At 48.3% G+C, this 12,879-nt stretch overlaps 1 long non-coding RNA gene across 1 annotated transcript in view; it reads right to left on the minus strand.

Annotated features, from left to right (window-relative positions):
- The window catches only part of LOC147727809 (uncharacterized), a 375,155-nt gene that overhangs the window by 301,259 nt on the left and 61,017 nt on the right, over positions 1 to 12,879 (minus strand). The gene's annotated exons all lie outside the window — the stretch shown is intronic.

The following is a 12,879-nucleotide window of genomic DNA, read 5'->3' on the forward strand; positions in this document are numbered from 1 at the left end:
ATACACATTGAGAACAAAAGCAAAGTGATAGAAGGATTAAACATAGAGAGCAGTCTGCACAATATCGTGAGACAGATTACAATGATCGGCAATGAGGGTGGACTAAAGTAGGCAACACAATTCTACAGACAATTTAGCATTGAGCTCAATGGGTTTTTCTAGATAAACACAGTTGATTACTTTGTAGATTACTTTGGTAGTTCCAGGACTGGATCCTAGATTCAGCCCTGGGGTCTAAGCTGAAAACAATTTAGTAAAAACGTTTTAGTTATTGCAGTGATTTTTCAGGAATATAAAGCTATTTTAAAAATTCACACTTAGAAACTTTTCAACAGGAATCTGGCAATTTTATCCAACTGGAAAAAATTCAGGTTGCAGGTAAAGAACGATCTTGTTACTTTTGTAATCCAGTACTGGGCTCCTAGGTCCAGGACTGGGGTCTCAACTTAAGTAATCACTTTTCAGTGGTTGATATGATTTTTTTCAAAAGTAGACACTTAGAAGAAATTTCACAGAAAACCACACAATGGATCCCTATGGAGAAAATTCAAGTTACTAATAACCCCAACTAGGATTACGTCTGCGGTTCAGTACTGGGCGACAAGATGCAGCACTGGCTTCTCTCCTGATCACAGGTGAGTACTTTGGAATTCGGTTGATTTTATGTGAATATTTTAAGTTTTCAAAAGTAGGCACTTAAAAGACTTTCCAAGTCAAAGCAGTCAATGTTATCCAAAGGCAGGTAAGTGAGTTACCGGTTTCAAGGTGAGTATTTGGCTGGGGAAGTTTGGGTCTGGGCATAGACTCAGGGGTCCCCCAGGGTCAGGTAGGTACAGTTGGGTACAGTTGGTTCACCCTTAACGGCACAGGGGCGGCCGGGTGCAGAGGTAGTTAGGCCTAATGTTATCCAATGAGGGGCAGGGGGCCTCCGGTTGGTGGCTGCTGGCTAGCAGGCCACGCGGCTGTGGGAGCTGGGTTCCTGGTCACTTGCTTAGGGCAAATGGGAAAGTAGGGTAGGGCACAGGTTGCGCTGCCAGGGTCACTTGGGTGGCTGGGTGCAGGGTGCCTTTGAGCCGTCGGGCGCTCAGTTATTCAATGGGAAAGGTAAAAAGGGAACAAAGGCTGCAGACTCGGGGACGGTGATTCTTCAGGTGTGACCACCACTTCGAGAGGTACGTTGGGATCCTAGAGAAGAGGTAGGTACCCCAAAGGGAGGCACAGGGGGTTGCAGGGTGCCGGGTGCAGGGGTGTCTTTGGGTGTCGGGAAGTCTTACCCTCGGCTGGTCGCGGTAGGGGGGGTCCCTGGTTCTGAGTCTGCAGGCTTCATCTAGTTCGTTGAGGAGGGTCTTTGGGCACTGGACTTCAGGTCCCGGTCGCAAGGGGGACGTCCTTGTGGTCTTGGATCACTCGGGCACGGGCCGGGCTCGGCGGGTGCAGAGTTCGCGCGTCCGGAGCTTCCTGGCTGGCAGCAGAGCCTCTACTGATGGGAGTTCCATGCTTTAAGAGGGTCAAGGCAGGCAGGTCCTCTGGGTGTCCCATGGTTGCTGTCTGCAGAAGTTGCCGGCATTGGGCAGGAGCAGGTTCCAGGATCGACAGGCCGGTAGGGCTGGGGCCAAGTCAGTTTTTGTCGTCCTGTTGTTAGCAGTTGCATGGCGGGTCTTCTTCCTCTTGATCTTCTTTCTTCTTTTCGAATCGGGATCTGAGGAGGGAAGGTTCAGGGTGTCTCTAAATACTAAAGTTAGGGGCCTTATGGGTAGGGCAAGGGCAGGGACCAATAGGTCCCTGTCCTGGGGTGGGTATACCCCCTAGCCTGCTCCTCTCCTGTGGGAGCGGGGCAGGAGCCTAGCTGTGATTGGGCAGGGCTTCCCATCTTAAAGATGGCCGAAGCCTGGGGTCGTGCTTCACCTCGCCTTTCCCACCTGAGGGGTGGGGTTGGCACAGGCTGGCACACCCCCCTTCCTGACGTAGGGTTTCCCGCCAGTCTTTCTACCAGATTGGGGGTTAGAACCGGTGGGGGCCAGTTCCTGAGTACAGCCAATGGTCTGGAGAAGCTCACAGAGGCGGCATGCCTTTGAAGCTTCCCCCTGCCCATCCTGGGGGAGGAGACCTAGCACCTCACCCAGGATGTGCATTGTTGCAGGCCCAGGAGAGCTGGGGGCTCTCCACCCAGGTGTCCAGCAACATGTCGGCTGTGTGGCAGCCTCTGCAGCCACTCAGCCCAGACGTGGATTGTAGGTTAGGTTTTCAGGGGGCATCTCTAAGATGCCCTCTAGTGCATTTGTACATTAAATCCCACACTGGCATCAGTGCAGGTTTAATGTGCTGAGAAGTTTGGTACCAAACTTGTCAGTCTTCAGTGTAGCCATTATGGTGCTGTGGAGTTCGTAATGACAACCTCCCAGCACCATATACTCTTAATGGCATTACTGCACTTACAGTGCCCAGGAATGGTCCTGGGTACTGTAGGGGCACAGAGCTCATGCACCTGCGCCCACACCTCTGGCATAGGGCACCCAGCGACAGGGGTGACTGAAGTATACCAGGGCAGTGGGCGCTGTGGGCAGGTGTGCCATGTCGACTCTTTGTTTAGTTCTGTACCCAGCCACTCTGCCTGCAAAGGCAGTGTGTGGGTGCCAGGGTACAGTGCCCCTGAGGGTGGCACAATAAGTGCTTCAGCCCTCAGTGGTCTTCTCTGGTCACCATGCCCTGGACACCTGGTTGTGGTACAAAAGGGGGTGGTGATGGACGGAGCATCTGAATCAATCAAACACTCACACCCAGTCAAAAGATCTGGGTTTAATCCATCACCGTTCTTTAGCCCACTCTGCCACCCCAGTTCAGACATGGCTATATGCAAATCAGTCTGACCCTGTGCCTCATGGGAACAGTCCAGCCCAAACTGCCAAGCCATGTCTTCCCTGGACCGGAAACAAGCTTCCGGGGACCGGTTTCTGGCATTCCAGCCGTCTTCAGCCCGGCTTGCTTGAATTCAGTGGCAAAGTGAGCAAGGGACTCACGTCTGAGCATACCCTGCCACACTTATGGTGGCCAAAAGTGGTACAAAAGGGGGTGGTGATGGACGGAGCATCTGAATCAATCAAACACTCACACCCAGTCAAAAGATCTGGGTTTAATCCATCACCGTTCTTTAGCCCACTCTGCCACCCCAGTTCAGACATGGCTATATGCAAATCAGTCTGACCCTGTGCCTCATGGGAACAATCCAGCCTGAACTGCCAAGCCATGTCTTCCCTGGACCGGAAACAAGCTTCCGAGGACCGGTTTCTGGCATTCCAGCCGTCTTCAGCCCGGCTTGCTTGAATCCAGTGGCAAAGTGAGCAAGGGACTCACGTCTGAGCATACCCTGCCACACTTATGGCGGCCAAAAGTGGTACAAAAGGGGGTGGTGATGGACGGAGCATCTGAATCAATCAAACACTCACACCCAGTCAAAAGATCTGGGTTTAATCCATCACCGTTCTTTAGCCCACTCTGCCACCCCAGTTCAGACATGGCTGTATGCAAATCAGTCTGACCCTGAGCCTCATGGGAACAGTCCAGCCCGAACTGCCAAGCCATGTCTTCCCTGGACCGGAAACAAGCTTCTGAGGACCGGTTTCTGGCATTCCAGCCGTCTTCAGCCCGGCTTGCTTGAATCCAGTGGCAAAGTGAGCAAGGGACTCACGTCTGAGCATACCCTGCCACACTTATGGCGGCCAAAAGTGGTACACCTGGTTGGCAGGAGCCCAGGGCATACTCAGTCAAAGTACATCAGCAGTTCGGCAAAAAGTGAAAGCATACCAATGCAAGAAAGATGGCACTTTCTCACAACAGCAGATTACTGCTGTTTCAGAGCACCCTCTGATGTAGAATATCCCTGTTGCAGGGAGTGGGGCTGGTTCCACCGACTTGTTAATACACAATGGTGGCTGGGAGTGCACTGCTTAACATACAGGTCTTAGCACAGAGCAGAGGAGTATTTTAAAGGGAAAAACTGGTAGTCACAGGAAATGAGAGGGAAACGTTACAATTTGGACTGCAAATCCCACATTTCAACAAGTTAAATAGAAGCAGTCACGGGCAGGAACAAGCACAAGTTTAAACACAAAACAGGTGATAAATTGTGAAATCACAGGCAGTTAAAACTCAAATTTTAAACTGTAACAACCACAGGCAAAGACCGTTAAAGAAATTCAAAAAAGAAAAAATGATGGAATCACAGGTCGGGAAAATTGTTTTTAGGGAAGAGACAAAACTGCTCTCTGTGGAGTTCCGTTCCTAAATAATGCAAGTGTGTAATGCAAGGCAAAACCACCACCTAATGTGTTAATGAGGTTTGGCATAAATGTAAGCAGAGAGGGCACCACCACAGGCCCTGCCATTATTAAACATTCGAAATTAAGAGGAAACACTCACAGGTTGGTGGCGCACTCCACTACAAGAAGTATCTTCCAACACACACTGCTTCAAAGCGCTGGATAGACTGATGTGGGAGTGCTGTGTCACACTCACAATGCGCACAACTATTTTCAGCCGGAACTGGTGGGTTGGCGCATACCACCTAATGTGAAGGAGACCAAAGCTGTCTACCATTCTCAGTGCAAATGTTTGTTCACCTGACCCAATAATTTGACCTCATGCCAGACCATAAACCAAGATGTACAACATTCTTTGTGTTTTTTAAAGTTCTCTCTCAGCACAGTACACGAGAATAGACCACCACGTCCGTAATCTTTATTGTGGTGTCCACAGTGGCACCTACAGGAGGAATTTCAGCTGTATGGCGCAAACAGCCAGTGTGGACAGGTTTCGGGCTTGTTGTTAGCACTCTACTGCTAACGGATAGTCAATTTAAGTCAAATAATTGTTCATTTAAACCATGGTCCATAAACACTGCCGTGAAAGCCCTCCTAAAATCATAGATAAAAAGTGGTTAAAAACACTTCAACAGTATAAAGACAGCAATACAAAAAGAAGAGTCAGATTGATGGGCGGTGGGGGGGTCTATCAACCCACCAGGTCATCTACAAATTGTCTGACAGTCCTTTTAGTAGTTCACATATCGAGTTAAAAAAACACCTAATTGCACAAACAACATTAAAAAATCTAATGCTGCAAACAGGTTGAAGGCTTGATCCCTATCGGTAATTCCATAAATTATAAAAATTGGCTTTTAAAATGTTTTGTTCGCCTATGAACCATAGCAGTCCAATAAAATATGCATCCAATTACATTTCACCTTTAACCCACTTGTGCACTTGTCCTGTTCATCTCTCATTACTATTTGTGTCTTCTTATCTACATAACGTGGATTTATCCCGACCTGGAATTTTAAGACTGCATTGCTAAGTTTGGGGTTAGGTACCTCCACCTATGGGAATTGGACACTATTGCTCCACGCTTCAACCAGCAATTGAGTGACTGATTTATCCCTCAAGTAAAGAAAGTCTTCCTCTATTGCACTTTTATCTACAATGCTGTGCAGCTCCTGCTTAGGGACCTGTGACCTTTCCTCCAAGGATCTGGTGCTACTGACAGTTTGACATAGAGCTTCCCTAACATATCTCTTATTTGAGAGGTCCAGAACCGTTCACTGTTCTCTATCTCAGCTTAGAAGAGGTGCGATATTTTAGGGGTTTCCTTTCTATTTAATCCCTGCCTGAAAATCAGTGTGGGTTGTACCCCCAAATAGCTCAAGGCCGTTAGCTGACATTCTACCCTTACAGCTTGAATCATAGTTGAGGGTAGCAGTGTAAGGAGCCGTTTCATACATTTACCCTCTTCCAGATTCCAATCCAACTTGCCATCGAGGGTTAGCACTTCTCCCCCATTTTGGAAGTTAGGCGGAACCAAAGAATTAAAGGTTGACAATATAGGCATAGAGGGCGCCATCCATACCTACGGTTAAACTGTTTTAGGGCCCATACCAAAGGCAAAGCAGTTGATATTAGTGGTTCAAGGTGATCTCTCCAGTTTAGCTTTGTGTCAAACCACAAATGCAAGTATTTATGCCCAAATGTCAGTTAAAACCCCCTTTCCTTTCCCCAACACCATTATCTTAGTCTTATCCAAATGAACAGTAAGTCTTTCATTTAAGCAGTAGTCATGAAAGGAATCCAGTTTCTTTTGTAATCCCCCTTCCGTCATTTCCACTATCACCAAATTATCAGTGTATAGTAGGTATGGGACAAGGGTCTAGTCCATTTTGGGACAGAGGCCTCTTACTTTCATTTTTAATGTTCAGTAGGTCAAACAAGAATAGAGAGAATGATAGGGGAGCCAGGACACACCCCTGTCATAGGCAATTCTTTACCTGAAATCTCTTTGATAAGGTCCTCTGGTATCTAAGATCTCTCGGATCCAATTCTGGCTATGTATTGTATAGTAATTGCATTTAAAAAGCGCTTACTACCACTGATGAGGCGTCGAATCGCTTTTTTCGGCGAGTAACACGCTATTCCGGAACCCAAGAAGGATTAGTGTTGAATTAGTATAGTGAAATACGAAAGTAATTTGAGTAGTGATAGGTTAGTCAGGTATTTGGATTCAGAAGGATAGTGGAGGGATAGAGGAGGAAAAAAGGTTTGCATTTATATAGCGCTTGTTACTCCTGATGCAGAGTTGAAGCGCTTTTTATTGGCGAGTAGCACACTACTCCGTAGCTCCTGAATTATGTCCATCAGTGTGTTGTTAATACTTAGCCACTTCTGTATATCCCACAGCAACTTACAGTCGACCAGGCTGCAGGCGGCCCGGAAATTGACAAAACAAAATAGTCAGCCCCTCAACGCAATAGACCACTTTGCCATTTCTCATAGGCTAAGGTAAAGGTCAATAGTTGATTGTCCTTTTTTAAAACCACCTTACTCAACCGGTATTACGTTTCTTGCTCTACCCAAGTTTTTATTATATCTAACAATACTTTGGAGAATACTTTCTCCCCCACATCCATCAAACTGATTAGGTAGAAATTATTGGACTTTGCATCATCTTTCTTATATATCGGCCAAATTGTCGCGCCTTTCAAATTTCTGGACTGTTCCCAGAGGCTAAGGCCTTTTGAAAGGTGGCATTGTGTAAATGAGCCTTTTTAGGGGCCCACCGATGCAGGGGTTCACCCTTGTCTGTCCACTGGTCCTTAAACCAACAAAATAGAGATTGGCACAGAAGCTGGAAGATCAAGAAAACAAGTTTATTAACACTCATGAATGGGACTACATCAATAAAACACCCTTGGGCACTGTATGAGGTAGTACAAGGAGTACAGAAACTATGGTGCTTATATATCCGATTTGTTGCTGAGTAAGCATGGAGACTCACAGAGGATGTACAGGCATATACAGGAATAGTTATAAACTAACATGGGCAGACAGAAATCACTTGGGGCCATATGTATGAAGGTACCGATTTGCGATTCTGAAATAGCGATTTTTAAGAAATCGCTATTTCAGAATCGCAAATTGGTATGTATGTACAAATCCGCTTTTATTTAGAGAATTCTTAGTATTCCTTAATTGCGATTAGCAAATTGTGAATCGCAATTAAGGAATACTTTGGCATTCATTTCGATGGGCCAGGAGGCCCATAGGAATGAATGGGAAGGTATTCTCAATTTTGCAATTCGCAATTTGAAAATCGCAAATTGAGAATAATTTCAAGGGTGCAGGGGTGTCTAAAGGACACCCTGTTGCACCCCTGAAATATGTATGGGTGCACATGTGGCGCACATACATGCCCTAAGGGCACGTATGTGCGTTACATGGCACTTTGAAAAATGCTGAAATGTGCATTTTTAAAGGAAATCGCAACTTACCACCAACTAGAAGTTGGTGGTAATTTGCGATTCCTTAAGGGCATTTTGGAATTTGTTTGGGCTTCATACATTGCATTTAAGGAATTGCAAAATGTGCGATTCCTTAAATGCAATTGCAAAATAAGGAATCGCAAATTTTGCGATTCCTTATTTTGCACCAGATTTTAATTCATACATATCATTTTCCTAATTCGCATTTGCAAAGGCCGAAATTCTGCGAATTTCGGCCTTCACGAATGCAAATTTGCTTCATACATATGGCCCTTAGTCAGCAAAGTGGGAGGGGAGACAAAACTGCTTACTTTAGTTTGAATAACCTGACAGTTATATTCTAAAACAGGTGCATTCTAGCAGCTACAGGCCTTTCTGAGCTCATACATTACTCTGGCTTAGAATAGAAGGAGTTAACTAAAGCAGATGACTCAAGCAGAATATAAAGGCAGGCAACAGTGAAGACGGCAGAATAACATGGTTAACACATGGCTAATGCAAATGGATGCCACAAACAAAATGGCTTCAGCTTAGGCTAACGGTATTTTCTGCAATTTCCACAGATGGCCCTTTCAGCATTAGCTGAAGACATTCTCTATGCAATAGAGGAAACATGAAAGTTATCTCCTATATTAATCAACATCAGTTGACTAAGCTCTTGATGAGTTACTAGTCGGACATTTACATTCTGAACATTTCATTAATCTTGTGTACAAGAAGTGCAAGTAGAAACACATAGGGAACAAAGCATTGGGCCACATTGAATAAAATGGCACCAGGAACAAAGATTCGCAACAAATATACATAAGGTGGATAATAACTTCCAGCCCCAAACAGAAAACAGTGTCCATAGCCATCCAGTCCAAGTCCATGTCCCTGAGTCAGGGTGGATTTCAGTGGCTGTCTTGTGTAATTTAGAAATTGCCTCAAAAACTGAAGGGGCGGGGTCAGGGATATGCACGCAGCAACTGCTCCAGATAATGCAGCATGATCCACCACGATCAGCCAAGATCACGTCCAACACCATCCTATTTTAGAGCGCCACAATTCTCGCAATTTGTAGTTCTTCCGTCAGATTTCCAAGTGCCATAGCTGTCTGATTGGTTACAGCCTCTACAACACGTGTCAGGCTACTTATCTTTCTGCTGTTTAAGGCCAGACCAACCAAGAAGAACAGCCCCAAATTAAAATCAAAATATTGCTGCAATGCAGTATCAGTCTGATCCACCTCATCATGATTTATTGGGTAACTGATTTCACCGCGCTTGTTGGTCTCTGCAAGCCAGTACCAGGACCACAATCACCAGGGGGCATCACGTCATACGCAGCCAGCGAGATTTCGCGCCAGGAGGCGCTTATCTGCCAGCAAGGGCTCCTGCAGCACGGGGGCTGAATTCACCACGCTTGTTGGTCTCTGTCTGCCATTATCGGGACCACAATCACCAGGGGGCATCGTGGGATGCGCCGCCAGCGATATTTCATGCCAGGAGGTGCTTATCTGCCAGCAAGGGCTCCCACAGCGTGGGAGCTGAATTTGCTGCACTTGTTGGTCTCTGCCTGCCATTATCGGGACCACAATCACCAGGGGGCATTGCGGTATACGCCACCAGTGAGATTTCGTGCCAGGAGGCACTTATCTGCCTGCAAGGGCTCCCGCAGTGCGGGCGTTCCCAATATAAGCCCGGGCCAAGGGCGGGCCCGTCCGAGTCCAGAAAGGCCGGGCTAAGCACACCCTCCAACGTCTGGACCAAGGCACCAAGGGCCCGATGTAGGTAAATCGCTTTTTCCGATTTCAAAATACGGAGGCGCACCGAATCGGTATTCTGAAATCGGAAAACGAGATGTAGGAAAAAAAATACGAAAAAATACCGATTCGTTCGTCATCGGTATTGTGATTCGATACGTACCGAATCGGCATGGACCGATTCGGAATGTACCGAATCGGCTACCACCGAATCGGAAATTGCCGAATCGGCAAATACCGATTCGGCAATTACCGATTCGGAGGTCGAAATACACCCCCATGGCCAAAATGCCCATAGGAATGCATTGAACAATCCGAATCGGCAAAATCCGATTCGGTAGAATCCGATTCGGTAAAATCTGAATCGGTAAAATCCGAAACAGCCAATGAGGTGGATCCACCCTCCCCCACCCAAGCAGGGAGTGGCTACCCAGGCAGGTGCAGCTCATTAAGAACTTTCTGGAGAGGCAGCCTGAGCTGAACATTCACAGTGAGCAGCAGTGGAAGCAGGAGCCAGAGCACTGTGATAGCAAGATGGCAAGCAGCAGTGAGAGCCAGAAGGCTGGCCACAAGAGAAAGCCCAAGTTTAGTACCATGGAGCTGCAGGTGTTGGTGGAGGAGGTGGTGAGGGTGCACAGGCAGCTCTTTGAGAGGCTGTCCCTCACTGTACCGGACAGCACGAAGAGGAGGCTCTGGAGCGAGATTGGTGGGAAGGTCAACTCAGTAGGTGTCACCCCCAGGACCCTTGATGACCTAAAAAAAAGATTTTATGACATCCGCAGCCTGACGAAACGCAAAATGGCTGAGCTGCAGAGGCAAGCTGCACTGACTGGTGGAGGCAGGAACCCGGCGCCACCCCTCACTGAGCTGGAGGAACTGGTGTCCAGCACCATCGAGAGGGAGAGTCTGACTGGAATCGGGACCCTGATTAGCTCAGCCAGAGCTACAGCTACAGGTAAGAAGCATGCGCATCATGACACACCCTACCAGACACCTCCCCTTTAGACACAATGCACAGCCAAACCCCAGCCCAGTACTGTAACCAACATACAAGAGAAAAGCATCATGGTAAATGTAGTCAGCAGAAGTAGGCAAAATATGGCAGTGCAGAACCACAATATAGAAAACAGTGGAACACATTCAAAGTATATGCAAGGACATGTGCAATGCTTTAATTGTAGTGACTGTAATACATCGGCACTCAATTCACAAATGCTTCTTTATACCTAGGGGCACCATCAGGCGGAGGAGCACAAGCTACTGAGGCACCGGCACCAGCACCAACTTCCAGTGCGGTGGCAGGGCTGCCCTGGAAGAGGTGGAGGAGGAGGACAACACCATTGGCCAGGGAAATGAGGGAGACCTGGGACTAGACTACGCATTTCTTCACTCCCCACAAATGTCTGGCACACCCCCATTGCTGTTCTCCCCTGAGAACTCTCCGACAACGGCCCACCCTGCACCTACCACATCTCCTGCCAGGAGTATGGTTGTGGCTCCACTCAACCCTATCCAGGGAGCAGCGGGTCAGGCCCCAGCCACCACCACAACAACACCAGTGGCACCCCAGCCCACACAGCAGGGCAGCAGCAGCAGTTCCCGGAGGCGTGCCATTTCCAGCACTGCACCTCCGGCACGGGAGGGCAGCGTCTTCCAGGGGCTTGAAGGCAGCATGGTCAAGATCCAGCGCATGCAGGCAAAGTCCATCATGGCCTGCCAGCGCCAGCTTCGCCAGCACAACCTGCAGATGGGCGAGATGGTGCAAGGGTTTAAGGCTTTTGTTGACACAAATAAGGAAGTTGCTGCAGGTCTTGGCAGGCTGACCACAGCCATCACACAGCTATGCTATGCTATGCTATGCTATGGTGACTTATATAGCGCACGGCTGCCCCAGCGAAGGGGCGTCCCGGCGCTGCAGAAGGACAGTTTACAATGAGGAGGAGACGTAAAGGATGAAACTATTGTTGAAAGAGGTGTGTTTTGACAGCCTTTCTGAAGGCTAGGAGATCTTGTATCCCACGGATAGCTTCAGGAAGGCTATTCCATAACTTGGCCGCTAGGAAGCCGAAAGAGCGGCCGCCCATTCTAGCCAGTCTGATGCGGGGATGATCGCCAGATGCTACCCCTCTGACTGGAGCGATCTCCTGGGGATGTACTCTGACAGAAGTGGGCGAAGCATTGGGGGGGAGGAGGTTTTAAGGATTTTGAAAGCGAGGCACAGTGCTTTGAACTGGACCCTTTTGCCCACCGGGAGCCAGTGCAATTTCTTCAAGGTTCCAGATACCGAGGAATGGCGCGGGAGACCAACCAGAGCCCTGGCAGCCGCATTCTGAACTCTTTGCAATCTAGTGATTTCAGCTAGATTAGCCCCCAGTAGAAGGGAGCTGGCATAGTCCAGTCTAGAAAGGATGGTCGCCTGGACGATTAGTTTGCGAGTGCGGCAGTCAAAGAACTTCAGAATGGGCCTGATGTTACGCAGGACGGCAAAGCATGTGGCGGCAACTTTTTTTGTGTGGTGCGTGAACTTTAGAGCAGAGTCCACCCAAACTCCCAGGTTTTTGACACAGTCCTTAGGCGTAGGCGGTGGGCCTAGCGCATCCGGCCACCAGCTGTCACCCCAGGACGAAGTGTTTTTGCCCAGGAGGAGAATCTCAGTTTTCCCGGCGTTTAATTGAAGAAAATTCGCCGTCATCCAGTTGGTGATGTCAGTGAGTGTCTGTTTAAAGTGTTGTGCTTCCAGACCACTGTTGTCATTAAGTGCCACCACCAACTGGGTATCGTCTGCATAAGCTACCAGGGCAAGTCCATTTCTTCTAGCCACCTCTGCCAGGGGGCGGACGTATACATTGAACAGGGTAGGGCTCAGGGAAGAGCCTTGCGGCACTCCCTGTCCAATGCTGTGTTCCTCAGAGCCATGGAGGCAATGATCATTTCCAACACTGCGGCCAATCCAGCCCTGGACCTGGGGGAGGCTGGGGACAGCAGCAGCCGCAGCAGCCCGGCCAGCGCTGTGTCGGAGCCGCGCTGGAGTACCAGGCGCTCTGCAGAAGCCGCTGGACATGCGGAAGGGGGTGAGGCACACCCCAGTGGGGCTGCTAAGCGCAGCAAAAAGTAGGCTTGCCAGGGCGGGTGAGGCAACCCGGACCTTTGACATTTATTTTCTTTACATTGACATTTTCTTTTATTGCACATCAGTGCAGTAACGGTGTTGCAACATTATTAAAATTTGCTTTTCCTCACAACCATTTACCTGTCTGTGCATCTGTACTCACTCAGAAATAGTTTTCTGTAATCTCCTCACGTCTGTATCTGCCATCACTTGGCGTAGACA

This window comes from Lissotriton vulgaris, chromosome 3_1 (genome assembly GCF_964263255.1).
Source record: "Lissotriton vulgaris chromosome 3_1, aLisVul1.2, whole genome shotgun sequence".
NCBI classification, from domain to species: Eukaryota; Metazoa; Chordata; class Amphibia; order Caudata; family Salamandridae; genus Lissotriton; species Lissotriton vulgaris.